The sequence below is a fragment of the Aegilops tauschii genome, chromosome 4 (genome assembly GCF_002575655.3).
Source record: "Aegilops tauschii subsp. strangulata cultivar AL8/78 chromosome 4, Aet v6.0, whole genome shotgun sequence".
NCBI lineage: Eukaryota > Viridiplantae > Streptophyta > Magnoliopsida > Poales > Poaceae > Aegilops > Aegilops tauschii.
In genome coordinates, this window is record NC_053038.3 from 289,981,443 (window position 1) to 289,994,505 (window position 13,063).

At 44.1% G+C, this 13,063-nt stretch overlaps 1 long non-coding RNA gene across 1 annotated transcript; it reads right to left on the minus strand.

Annotated features, from left to right (window-relative positions):
- Positions 1-1,237: 1,237 nt before the first annotated feature.
- LOC141021299 (uncharacterized) lies at positions 1,238-4,552 on the minus strand. Its single transcript, XR_012182009.1, has 3 exons — positions 3,756-4,552; positions 2,734-2,822; positions 1,238-1,528 (listed from the first exon to the last, which is right to left on the minus strand). It is a non-coding gene; the product is annotated as an uncharacterized lncRNA (long non-coding RNA).
- Between the last annotated feature and the right edge of the window lie 8,511 nt (positions 4,553-13,063).

Genomic DNA, 13,063 nt, shown 5'->3' on the forward strand with positions numbered 1-13,063 from the left:
ATAAAAGTGTGGTTTCTCTGTCATAATTACCTATGCATCATTTGGCTCTCCCCAAACATTTTAGTTTTAATGTTTGAAAACTTTTACCGTTTGAATTGATTTTGAATTTAAATTTGAATCGGTTTCAAACTAACGCGAGATTAGGAACAATAACCGTGGTGACGTGGCATCATTAACAGAGATTTACTGTAGCTTAATTATCCGGGCGTCACATAAACCCCGGTTACCCCAACCTTCCTAGAAGAATCTGCCAGTAAGACCAGGGATCCTGGGTTGGTCCACACTCCCCGTTGGTTCAACCCATTGATTTAATTAAAGAAGAGGTGATGAGATCACGCTAACAGCTCTCAGGTGAGTTGCTCAATTTGTCCATAACCAGGGACACGATAATCATGATAAGTTTTATACTCTCTGCAGAGGTTTGTGTACTTTACCTGTGATTTCCTGATCACACCCTTCAGCCACTAAACTTCACTTGTGAAGTAGCCCGGTACACCAAGACAAGACTTTTGGGAAGTAGTAGTCTCTCTAAAAAGGTATACCCAGTCTGGGGGCCTACTGCATGAACTACATTTGTTGGTCTACCGCAGGAGGTTTCCCGCAACTTACTTGGTCCAGATAGAGCCCATATTGTCTCACTGTTACACATGGAAGCTACTCAACTTTGAACTCGTACAATCCCTTTGAGCCTGGGCGGTCGCCCACAAACCATTCATCCATCCAAGCAAATCCAAAGCACTGCCCACATGATTCATTAATTAAGTAGTTGCTACTTCTTGAGCTTGCGTTGGGTTTTCCCTTGAAGAGAAAAGGGTGATGCAGCAAAGTAGAGGTAAGTATTTTCCTTAGTTAAGAACCAAGGTATCAATCCAGTACAGGGGCGGAGCCAAAAAGTTTGGTCATTGGGTTGAACCATTCACTTGTTATGGAGATTTGGTACGATATAAATAAGTTTGAAATCTAATTCCACGCCTGTTTACAACAAGAGTATAACACAAGAATACACCATAACAAATAGAAATGTGATATCACTTATCATATACTTCTGATACATTAAACCGGAAAGAGTTTAGCACATTATCAGTTTTGGCTGAAATTATAAAATTTGTTGTTTGCATATTATAAATAGAGTAGCACCAAAATAAGTCCGTAACTCAAGGTGTAGTGTAGCGCCCAAGATGCGATTCTATCCCAATCACGTGATGAATACATGACCGGGGCACAATTGCATTTCGAGTGCATAGCAAGGTGGATATCATTACAACATATATACCATGTACTAAATAGATGAGAATACAAGATAAAGGCTTACACTCGCCACAAGCTACAACATGAATACAATAATTCGTCAATACATAGCAATCATCATACAGAAGAGCAGGATCTGACTACGGATCAAATGAACGACATCCACCCTGCTAATCTCAGGCTCCCGACCCGAAACCTATCCCTTGATCGAAGAAGAAGAACTCCAAAAGCAAACAAGCATCGCTCTCGCGTCAAATCATCGTTTAACCTGTACCTGCAACTGTTGTAGTAATAATCTGTGAGCCACGAGGACTCAGCAATCCCATTACCATGGGTATCAAGACTAGCAAAGCTTAATGGGTATGGAATGGACAAGTGGTGAGGTTGCAGCAGCACTAAGCATTATATGGTGGCTAACTCACGAGTACAAGAATAAGATGAGAAACTAAGCAACGGTTGCAAACTAGCAATGATCAAGAAGTGATTCTGAACTACTTACGTTCAATCATAACCCTGCCGTGTTCTCTTCTCGAACTCACTCGAAAAGAGACGGTCATGGTTACACACGTGGTTGGTGTATTTTAATTTGGGTCTAGTGTCAAGTTCTCTACAACCGGGTATTAAAAATTCCCATCTGCCACATAACCGCGGGCACGGCTCTCGAAAGTTTAAACCCTGCAGGGGTGTCCCAACTTAGTCCATCACAAACTCTCATGATCAACGAAGGAAAATCCTCCTCCCAGAACAACCCGATCAAGCTTGGAATCCCAGTTCACAAGACATTTCAACAATGGTAAAACAAGTCCAGCAAGACCTCCCGACGTGCCGACACCCTGATAGTAGCCGCGCGTATCTCGTCTCAGGCCACGACAGATGAGCGACGCGTACATGTGACAATGCTCTAATTTGGACCAGCACCAACAGCACTGGCCCCCCTGTATTATGTTGAATAACGTACCTCAGGTAGCGCTAACTCCCTATGCATCAAATTTATTCTCAAGTTTATTATTATATTGGGCAAATGGTAAAACCAATGTTGGGCCTTGCTAGAGGAGTTTTATTCAAAGCAAACTGTCAAGGGGGGCCCATAAACACCGACCGTGTTAGGAACGCAAAATCAAGGAACATAACACCGGTATGACGGAAACTAGGGCGGCAAGAGTGGAACAAAACACCAGGCAAAAGGCCAAGCCTTCCACCCTTTACCAAGTATATAGATGCATTAATTAAATAAGAGATATTGTGATATCCCATGATATCCATGTCCCAACATGCAACAACCTGCAACTAGCAACGCTATAAGAGGGGCTGAGCAAAGCGGTAACACAGCCAAACAACGGTTTGCTAGGATGGAAAAGGTTAGAGGCTATCATGGCAATTTGGGAGGCTTGATAAACAACTAGTAGGTAGCGCGACATAACGATAGCATCGACACAACTAGCAAAGCAAAGATAGTAGTGATATCCAGGGTAACGGTCATCTTGCCTGAAATCCCGCTCAGAAGAAGAACGAGTCCATGAAGTAGACGAACCAATGTAGTCGAACAAATCCTCACAATCGCAATGTTACCGGAACTATCAAGAAGAAGCGACACCGGAAAGAAGCAAACAACATGGTAAACAAAAAAGAAAAATCATGGCATGATGCACAAACAAGTATGATGCATGTCCGGTTTAAATAGGCATGGCATGGCAAAGTGCAACAAACAATACTACAAATTAAGTGGAGCTCAATATTTGCATATTGACGGAACTTCACAACAGTTATTTAGTTCTCTCCCGTTTAAGCTACTCGTCAACATTAAATGTTGGTTAACATGGCAAGAGGTGAAGCATAATTAAAACGACCTATCTAGGCAATTTAAATGAGGCCGGAAACAACAAATAACAATTCTGGAAAATCCCCATATACAATTTCGAATTTTCTACTGTTTTGCCCTATACAAAATTTTAGAGTTGTTAGAGATTCAAAGTAAGTGCACCATGTTAATCTATGCATTTTTCTACCCCATTTACATATAAAGAACATTTAATTTGGAGCTATGGTTATTTAGTTATGAAATAAACCATTTTAGCATGACAATTATGCAAATTAATGCAAACATCAATTTAAAGGTTTTTAGCATGCATGAGGATGACATATTCAAGTTGATGCAATTTTATGAAATTGTTAGTATAATATGATATGAGGCATTTGTCGCCATGGCAGAAGGAAAAGGGTGCCACGGCGGCGAAACAGAAATGGTGCCACGACGGTGAAAATGGAAATGGTGCCACGGCAACATTCCGATGATCCGACAACTCATTGAGATGCTGGTGCAAAAGAGCAAGTGTGTGGATGTGCGGAACATGCTAGAGATGGTGGGGTGATCCTGGTAACCGGGTTCCCACGGGTCGATGCATAGCAAATGAGGAGGACCGTGCAATGACAAATCGGACACGGTGCAAACACAAGCATCTCATACAACACACATGCATTCGTCCGCGGGCGTTGTCTCGGGGTTATACCTTTGAAGCGTGCAAGTTTCTGAACGGATCAAGTTCGTTGAGGGAAGTAGTGGTACATGACGACGGTAGAGGTGCTCGCGATATTGGCGACGGTAGTGGTACACGTTTTCTTGTCGAAATCACGGAGGGGGTAGTCGTTCACTCGACGGCCTCCGGCGACGATAGTCGTACACGATTCATAGACGTTCGAGTCATCGATAGAGGAACTTGGCGATCCATGTAGTCAAACTTGGCGCATCCGAAGGGTACTTGGTGAATCCCCATAGTCGTACACGGATCGACCATAGTGGAACTTGATGCATCGCCGTGTGTATTAGTACTCGGTGTTACATGTAGTCGAACTTGAGGTGGTCTTGGCGTCGGACTTGCGGAGTTGGACAGAATCATGGTGAGGTTCAGCTGCTACCCCATGTAAGACAAAAACGAACCTCGGGAAGGAAGTTGAAGCAGCAAGCAGGGGCGTGGCGGCTGTTGTGGTGGCTTGCAAGCAGCGGCCATGGAACTCCGTCGGTTGGCCACTGGAGGCTTGGACTCAAGCCTCTGCTCAAGCACGAGGTTGAGCGGGCAAGGTGCACAGGAGAAGGAGGCCATACGATGTGGTGGAGGCGAGAGAGAGAGACTACAGCGGGCTCCGGTGAGGCAGGGAACTCCGGCGAGACGACGAGGACCACAGGCGCAGGGAACAGGGGTGCCATGGGGATCGGGCGCAAGGTGGAGGGAGGCCAAGGCATGGCACTGGCGTGGGGAGCTCCTCCCTAGTGTGATGCGTGTGTGTGTGGCGGCGGTGTGGGAGGATGAGAGGGAGAGGGTGAGCAATCGAGAGAGCAGGGGATCGGGCTAGGTTAAGAGCTAGAGGGGGCTGGGCCATGGTGGACCGCTGGCTGCTGGGAGCAGGCCGAGCTGCGGTAGCTGGGAGGCCCAGTTGGGATGGCTCTCTTCTCTCTCTCTCTCTCTAATTTTTTCATAACAGAAAAAAAGAGAAAGAAAAGGGAAGAAAAGAAAAGGTTAGTGAAAGAGCTTGCGCATGGGGACAAAAATGTGTTTGTTCCAAGAAAATAGGAATGGCCATGATTGCAAGATTTAAATTCAAAATCATTTGAATTTAATTCAAATGGTTTGAACAAGGACTAGGATTTCGAAGTGCCTAAAATGTTGAGAATTTTGGTGGAGCTCGGGAAAGTGATGAAAGAATTTATGGGCAACGTTGGAGGTTAAGAATTGAGTTAGAAGGAATGGAATATTTGCAAGTGTGTTATGGTGATTCCAAAGTTAATGGAATATTTTAATATAGCTCCCTAATAATAGTAGGAGACTTTGAATATGTTTTAAAGAGAAATCACCATGTGCATTTCCCTCAATTTAAATGGATCAAAGATCCATGCAATTTATTTAGATGAGTTTTAAAAGGGTTGCATGATGACATGATGAAATGCAAACGATGCAATGAAGAATGAAACAAACAAATAAATCGCACGGCGAAACTCGGAATACATGGAAGGCATCTAGAGCGCCGGTCTCGGGTCGCTACAACTCTCCTCTACTTACAAGCGATCTCGCCCCGAGATCTAGGAATGACAAATGGAAGAGGAAGAGAAGAGGCAAAACTAAGTTGCTTCTTTGACAAACGAGTGAAACCGCGAACCTTAAAGGTTGCAAAGACATGAAAAGAACACAAGGGGGAAGGGTGAATTGAAACCACTCTGGTTGAAATGAGATAGGCAAGGAATGAGAACGAAAGAATGCAGGGAGCACTCCGGTAGAAAAGAGAAGCAAAGCTTGATAAGATGGGAAGAACTTGAAAAGAGGACACAACACCTTGATTAAGTTGATAAGCAAGGAAAGAACATGATCTTTGATAAAAACGAGATGATGGTTAGAAGGGATCTAAATCACAATGTCTCTTGGACGGAAGAATAGAAGCTAATCGTTGGAAAGAAAAGAACGGAGAAGAAAAAGACAACTTCTACCACAATTGAATTTGAAGAGCATCCTGACAAGAGGGATTGAATGGAGTTGTTTGAAAATCAACAACGGTAAGAATAAGCTTGTAGTGGGCTTATGGAGAACATCTCAAAATTATGAGGTGACGTTCTGCCACTAACAAAAACACTTGATTGCTTGAGAGGAATGAAGAGATGCAAAACTCCACTTCAAAAGATAAGGGAGAATTGCACTTTTGGAATGCAAGAAGAAGAATACTTGAGCACGTCCAGAAGAATCTTGAAGAACACTTGAAGAATGAATAGCCTTGACGAACCACCATGAAGAAACTTTGGAAGAACTCCGGAAATGAATAGATGCTAGAAAAGAAGGTTGAAGAATAAGATTGGAGCCTTGCAATGATTTATGGGCTTCATGACGAGATAACCGAGATAACTTGGAACTCCGGAAAAGAAAGATGACCAACTTGAAAGCAAAAATTTGACATCATGAATGAACTCCGGAAGAAGGAATTAAATCATCTTGAGGAAACAAGAATAAGATTTACTGTATGTTTATGCTTCATCAACTTAAATTGATGACAAGCAACGGATTTAGCATACTAGTTATCCTTCTCGCAAGGATTGAGGAGAGATATAGCGCAAACTTGGGAAAATCTTGTATGACCCACCGGAAGGATTTTGGGAAGAACAAATGAATTGATATGATAAATAGAAGAGGAATCTTGAAAGAACCACCGTAAGAATTGAAAACAATTGAAGAAAAGAGAATGAATTGCCGGGAAGAAATATGAATTGAACAAAGATACTTGAGGGAATCAGATACAGAGAAAGAAGAGATCATGAACTGTCTAAAGATTACTTGAACGATGCACCGGTAAGATTTGGAGATGAATGGAGAAACAACAATTTAGGAGAATTGCAGAACGAGAGCTGAAAGCTGAGAATGAATAATTCTGAAATGATGGGTGTAACACCCATGATGCGGCTATATCTCCCACGTGTTGAGGCACGACTTAGAGGCATAACCGCATTGTGGTTTTGTCGCAAGAAGGGTCATATTCACACAATCCCATGTAATGAACAAGAAAGGGATAAATAGAGTTGGCTTACAACCGCCACTTCACACAATACTTAAATAATTCATACATCATCCAAAATACACACATAGACCGATTACGGTCAAATCCAAATAAAAAGAAGATAACCCCAAATGCTAGATCCACGATCGTCCCAACTGGGCACCACTACTGATCATCCAGAAACGAAATATAGTAACGACCAAGGTCCTCGTCGAACTCCCACTTGAGTTCGGTAGCATCACCTGCATTGGTATCATCAGCACCTGCAACTGTTTTGGTAGTATCTGTGAGCCACGAGGACTCAGCAATCTCAAAACCCGCGAGATCAAGACTATTTAAGCTTATGGGTAGGATGGGGTAATGAGGTGGAGCTGTAGCAAGCGCTAAGCAAATATGGTGGCTAACATATGCAAATAAGAGTAAGATGAGAAGCTACGCAGCAGTCGTGAAACTAGAAGTGATCAAGAAGTGATCCTGAAACTACTTACGTTCAGACATAACCCAAACCGTGTTCACTTCCCGGACTCCGCCGAAAAGAGACCATCACTGTTACACACGCGGTTGATGCATTTTAATTAAGTCAAGTGTCAAGTTCTCTACAACCGGATATTATACAAATTCCCATCTGCCACATAACCGCGGGCACGGCTCTTGAAAGTTTATACCCTGCAGGGGTGTCCCAACTTAGCCCATCACAAGCTCTCACGATCAACGAAGGATATTCCTTCTCCCGGAACAACCGATCAGACTCGGAATCCCGGTTACAAGACATTTCGGCAATGGTAAAACAAGTCCAGCAAGACCACCCGAATGTGCGAACAAATCCCGATAGGAGCTGCACATATCTCATTCTCAGGGCACACCGGATGAGACAGGCTACGAGTAAAACCAGCCCTCGAGTTTCCCCGAGGTGGCCCCGCAGGCGGCTCGGTTCGGACCAACACTCAGAGGAGCACTGGCCCGGGGGGGTTTAAAATAAAGATGACCCTTGAGTCTGTAGAACCCAAGGGAAAGGTATAGGTGGTAGGTAGTCAAATGGTAAAACCAAGGTTGGGCCTTGCTGGAGGAGTTTTATTCAAAGCGAACTATCAAGGGGGTCCCATAACCCCAACCACGTAAGGAATGCAAAATACAGGAACATAACACTGGTATGACGGAAACTAGGGCGGCAAGAGTGGAACAAAACACCAGGATAAGGCTGAGCCTTCCACTCTTTACCAAGTATATAGATGCATTAATTAAATAAGAGATATTGTGATATCCCAACATAATCATGTTCCAACATGGAGCAATCTTCAACTTCACCTGCAACTAACAACGCTATAAGAGGAGCTGAGCAAATGCGGTAACATAGCCAAACAACGGTTTGCTAGGAAGGTGGGTTAGAGGCTTGACATGGCAATATGGGAGGCATGATAAACAAGTGGTAGGTAGCGCGACATAGCGATAGAGCAAACAACTATCAAGCAAAGATAGAAGTGATGTCGAGGGTAATGGTCATCTTGCCTGAAATCCCACAAGGAAGAAGAACGAGTCCAAGAAGAAGACAAACGAACGGAGTCGAACGGATCCTCACAACTCCGGAACGAAACCGAAGCTAACGAGAGAAGCAAACCAGAAAGAAGCAAATAACATGGTAAACACACAAGCATAAACATGGCATGATGCACAAACAAGTATGATGCATGTCCGGTTTAAAGAGGCATGGCATGGCAAAGTGCAACAAATAATACTACAAATTAAGTGGAGCTCAATATGCAACGAGTTGCATATTGACGAAACGCCACGTTCAATTATTTAGTTCGCTCTTGTTTATGCTACTCAACAATATTAAAATGTTATTAAACATGGCAAGGGGTGAAGCATAAGTAAACTAACTATTTAGGCAAGTTTAAATGAGGCCGGACCAACAAACAACAATTCCGGAAAATCCCCATATGCATATTTTGAATTTGGTACTCTTCTGTCCTAAAGCATATTTTATTTTTGTTAAATAGTAAATGAAAATGCACCATGTTAATATATGCATTATTCTAGACAAGTTTCATATATAGTTTACTTGATTCGGAGCTACGGTTAATTAGTTATGAAATAAATCATTTTAACATGTCATTATGCAAAACAAATGCAAACAGCAATTTAAGATTTTCAAACATGGATGAAAGTAGCATATTATGAAACTAGATGAAATTCTAAGCATTTTACATGTTTACATCATTTTAAACCGATGCACGGTTTGTTAGATATTAATGCATGAAGTGCAAGGGGTTTTCTGCAAAACTGGACTCTCTGGATAAATACTAAAATCGCAACAGAGGAAAACAACACGCATCGGGCTGAATCTGGATCGAACTGGGTTGCTCACCACGACACTTGGGCCGGCTCGGAGCAGTGGCTGGGCCTGGCAACGCAGCTGCCTGGCGGCTGGGAGGTCCACGCGGGCGAAGTGAGTAGGGCCTGCGTGGCTGCGCGTGAAGCAGAGGAGGTGGGGTCGAGCTCTTTGCAGAGTCAACGCACGCGCGGCATTGTCCTGTCGCTCGAAGCAGAGGAAGTAAGGGTCAGTGGCAGGTTCGACAGGGATGGGAACGACGTGCAAGAAGGCGAGGGGCCGCGAGCTCGACCAGATCCAGCGCACGGTCGTTGGACTTGGCTTGGCGGTGCTCAGGACAGAACAGAGGTCGGCGGCGCTTGGCGTCAGGAGGCGCGGCGGAACGCCGGGAACAGGCGAGCGACAACTTGACGCAGGGGACTCGGCGACTCGCCCGATGCAGGGGAACTGGGGGCGCAACTTCGGTCGCTCGTCTCCCTCGCAGACGAGGACGAGGCAGGAGGTCGCGCGAGGGACTTGGCGGCGGGGACGGCGTGAAGCTGCTGCTGGTTCGGGCAACAGAGGCAGGCGCCCACGTCCTGGACGAAGTAGAGGACTTGGCGCGGCTACGACGATGAGGACCTGCCGATCCGACGAGGAACCGAACAAGAAGGACAGGGAGGGGCGTCGGGGCCGGATCCTGCTCTGCTGCTGCGGGCACGGGGACGAGGAGGAGGGAGCTCGTGCTCCTGCAGGGGAGCACGGGGAAGAGAGAGAGAGAGGTTAGAGCAGAGGGAGAAGAAGAACGGGAGGAAGGAGGGCGCAAGGGGGCCAGGCCTGTATCCGTGGATGAGGCGCGGCTGGAATTCACGGTCAACGATGACGCAAGGCAGGGGACTCCGGGCCGCTGCTGCTCGCCAGCAACAGCGGGGTCGGTTGGCCTCGGGCACAAACTCTTGCTCGATCCAAACGAGAGGAGGACGGGCAGGGACGAGGGTTACGGGGGAAGCTGGTTGTGGTGGAGTGGATCGAGGAGGGGATGGATTTGGTTGGCTGGTGTGTGAACTCGAGGAGGGGATGGATCCCGAGAGAGATTTGGTGGAGTGGCAGCGGCGGCTGGCTGGGAGGATGGGACATCTCCCTAAATTTTAGGGTTGGTCTGTATATATAGCAGGCGGAAGGAGTTTTAGGGGCGTCCGATCGTTATCGGAGAACTCTGGGCCAATTGTGTAGTCAAAAGAATAAACAAAAGAAGTATTGTGGTATTTCGGGGTTGATGCGGACTCAACGGTCATGACTGAGGGGATTCGGGTTCAGAGCAGTTTTCGAACGCGCACGCGGGAGGGGTTAGGCGATCACGGTCAAGAGGGAAGCGAAAACCCGATTGGTCTGGAACGGTCAACAAAGGCAAGGGGACACGACAACTACGAACAGACCATGAGTTTTTATGAAAACATGCGGATGCAATGCGGATGATGCGATGATGAATGCAACAAACAAAACAAAACACACAACAACAACAAAATAACTGGAAGGCTTCTGGAGCGTCGGTCTCAGGTCGTTACAACACTCCTCCACTTACAAGAGATCTCGTCCCGAGATCTAAGGATGGCACCGGAGAGAAGGGAAGAGGAAGAGAAGAGGTAAAACCAAGTTGCTTCTTTTACAAATGAGTGAAACCAAAGAACCTTAGGTTGAAAAGTTGAAAGAAAGAACACAACAAAGTTGAACACAATTGAGAGCACTACGGTAGAAAATAGAAACAAGGAACACCATGTGAACCTTGGAGGTTGCAAAGCTATGAATGTCGAGTACAATGGACAAGAAGGAATTGAAACCACCCTGGTTGAAACAAGGTAAGCAAGGAACAAGGAAGAACAAATTCAGACAGCACTCCGGTTGAAAAGAGATTTAAGACTTGATAAGATGAAAAGAACTTGGAGAGGTGACACAACACTCCGGTTAAATGGATAAGCACGAAAAGAACACGATCCTCACAATTCGAGAAGATGAGTGAAAAAAACAATATCACAATGCCTCCGGAAGAAATAATAGAAGATAGATCATTGGAATAAAAGAATGGAGAAGAAATGCCAACTTCTGCCACAAATGAGCTTGGAAAGCACCCTTCCAAGAAGGTTATAACGGAGTTGTTGGAAAACCAACAACGAAGCGAATAAGCTTGTAGTGGGCTTATGAAAAACTTCTCACAATTGAGGCGAAATTCTGCCACTACGGAAACAAATAATATAATTGATAACACCAACAAGATGAAAAACTTCTTCCACCAAGATGATAGAGAGATAACTTGGATCATTGATAAGCACCACAAATAGCAACATTCCTAATGGAAGGCTTTAGTTGAAATATCACCCATGATCGCTCCAACAAAGAGGTTGATGGATTTAAAATATCTCACTCTTGCTAGTTTTTAATCATGAAGCACGAACATAAATTGTCAAGAATGACATATCACCATCTCAAAAGATAAGGTAGAAAGAACTGCACTTTGGAATGCAAGATGAAGAATGCTTGAACTCCTCAAAACAAAACATTTGTTAAACACCATGTTTATTTTAGACTATATCTTGGCAGATCTGAACTTCGAGAAAAATCTTGAAGAACAATTCAAGAACGAAAGGAATCCTTGATGAACCATCATGTAGAGCCTCCATGAAGAAATCCGGTAATAAAAGGATGATGAAAAGAAAGAGAAGTTGAAAACACAAAGTGAACCCTTGCGATGATTTAGATGGAGCTTCGCGACGAGATAATGCGGAAAACTTTGGAACTCCAGAAAAGAAAAGATGAAGCATCTCGAACCGAGAATGTGATATGATGAACAACTCTAGAAAGAAGAAACTAGATCACTTGGATGAAACAATAATAAGAATTACATTATGCGTATCCTTCACCAATTTAGATTGATGGCAAGCAACGGATTTGGCATACTACTTATTCTCGTAGAAAGGATTAAGATAGATATAGCGCAAACTTGGGAAGGTCTTCAACGAGCCACGGGTAGGATTGAAATAACGAATAAATTAATATGAGAACATAGGAAGAGGAATCTTGAACAAACCGCCGTAAGAACTGAAAATGAAAGTAGTAAAGGCACAATTCACTGGGAAGAATTGGAAAAACGAATGAAGATACTTGAGAGAATTTAGCTACATGAGAACAAATAGATCACGAGCTGACTAGAGGATACTTGAACGATGCACCGGTAAGATTTGGAGAACGAGAGCTAAAAGCTAGAATGAATAATTCTAAGATTATGGGCTTCGGAGAATGAACCTGAAAAGACTCCTGAATTTCTCCGGATGGGTGAAAAGAATTCTCACCGTCGAAAACAATTATGAGAGGATGGCATCAAGCTTGAACTTCGCATCTTTGGAAGAACGGGTAAGGATTTAAGAGGAACTCTTCTTCGGTCTTCAAAATCCGAGAATGATGACGAGAAACACCACCATGAATTGTTGAGGCACTCCGGTATGACAATTAGAAAGATTGAATGAACGATGAAAAGAATTTGAAAGTGATCTTGGAGAAGGCATCTGACTGATGAAAATTCATTCTTACGTCAAACTTTGAAAAGAATTTGAGAATCGCTCCGGATAAATTAGAAGAGTCAGGTAAGATCCTGGGAAAAGACCTGTGGGTTAGGGCCCAATCAAAGAAAACACCGTTGGAAAAGATTGCTTGAAAAGAGAGATTGCACCGGTTGAATTAAATGGCTCAAAAGAGATAACAACCTCGAGATATCTTGAACGGATTGAGAATGGAAACGTGAATCTTCTGAGATATCTTCAACACTCCGGAACAAATGAATAGCGAGAGGTGAATGTTTAATTGGTGCACCGGAATGAGAAGCATTTGAAACAAGGAGAGGCTATGATCGACAAAGCTTGAATTGAATCCACCGGAGAAGAAAAGAGAACGAAGAGTGATGAACTTGAAGCTTCCTTAGTATCTTCC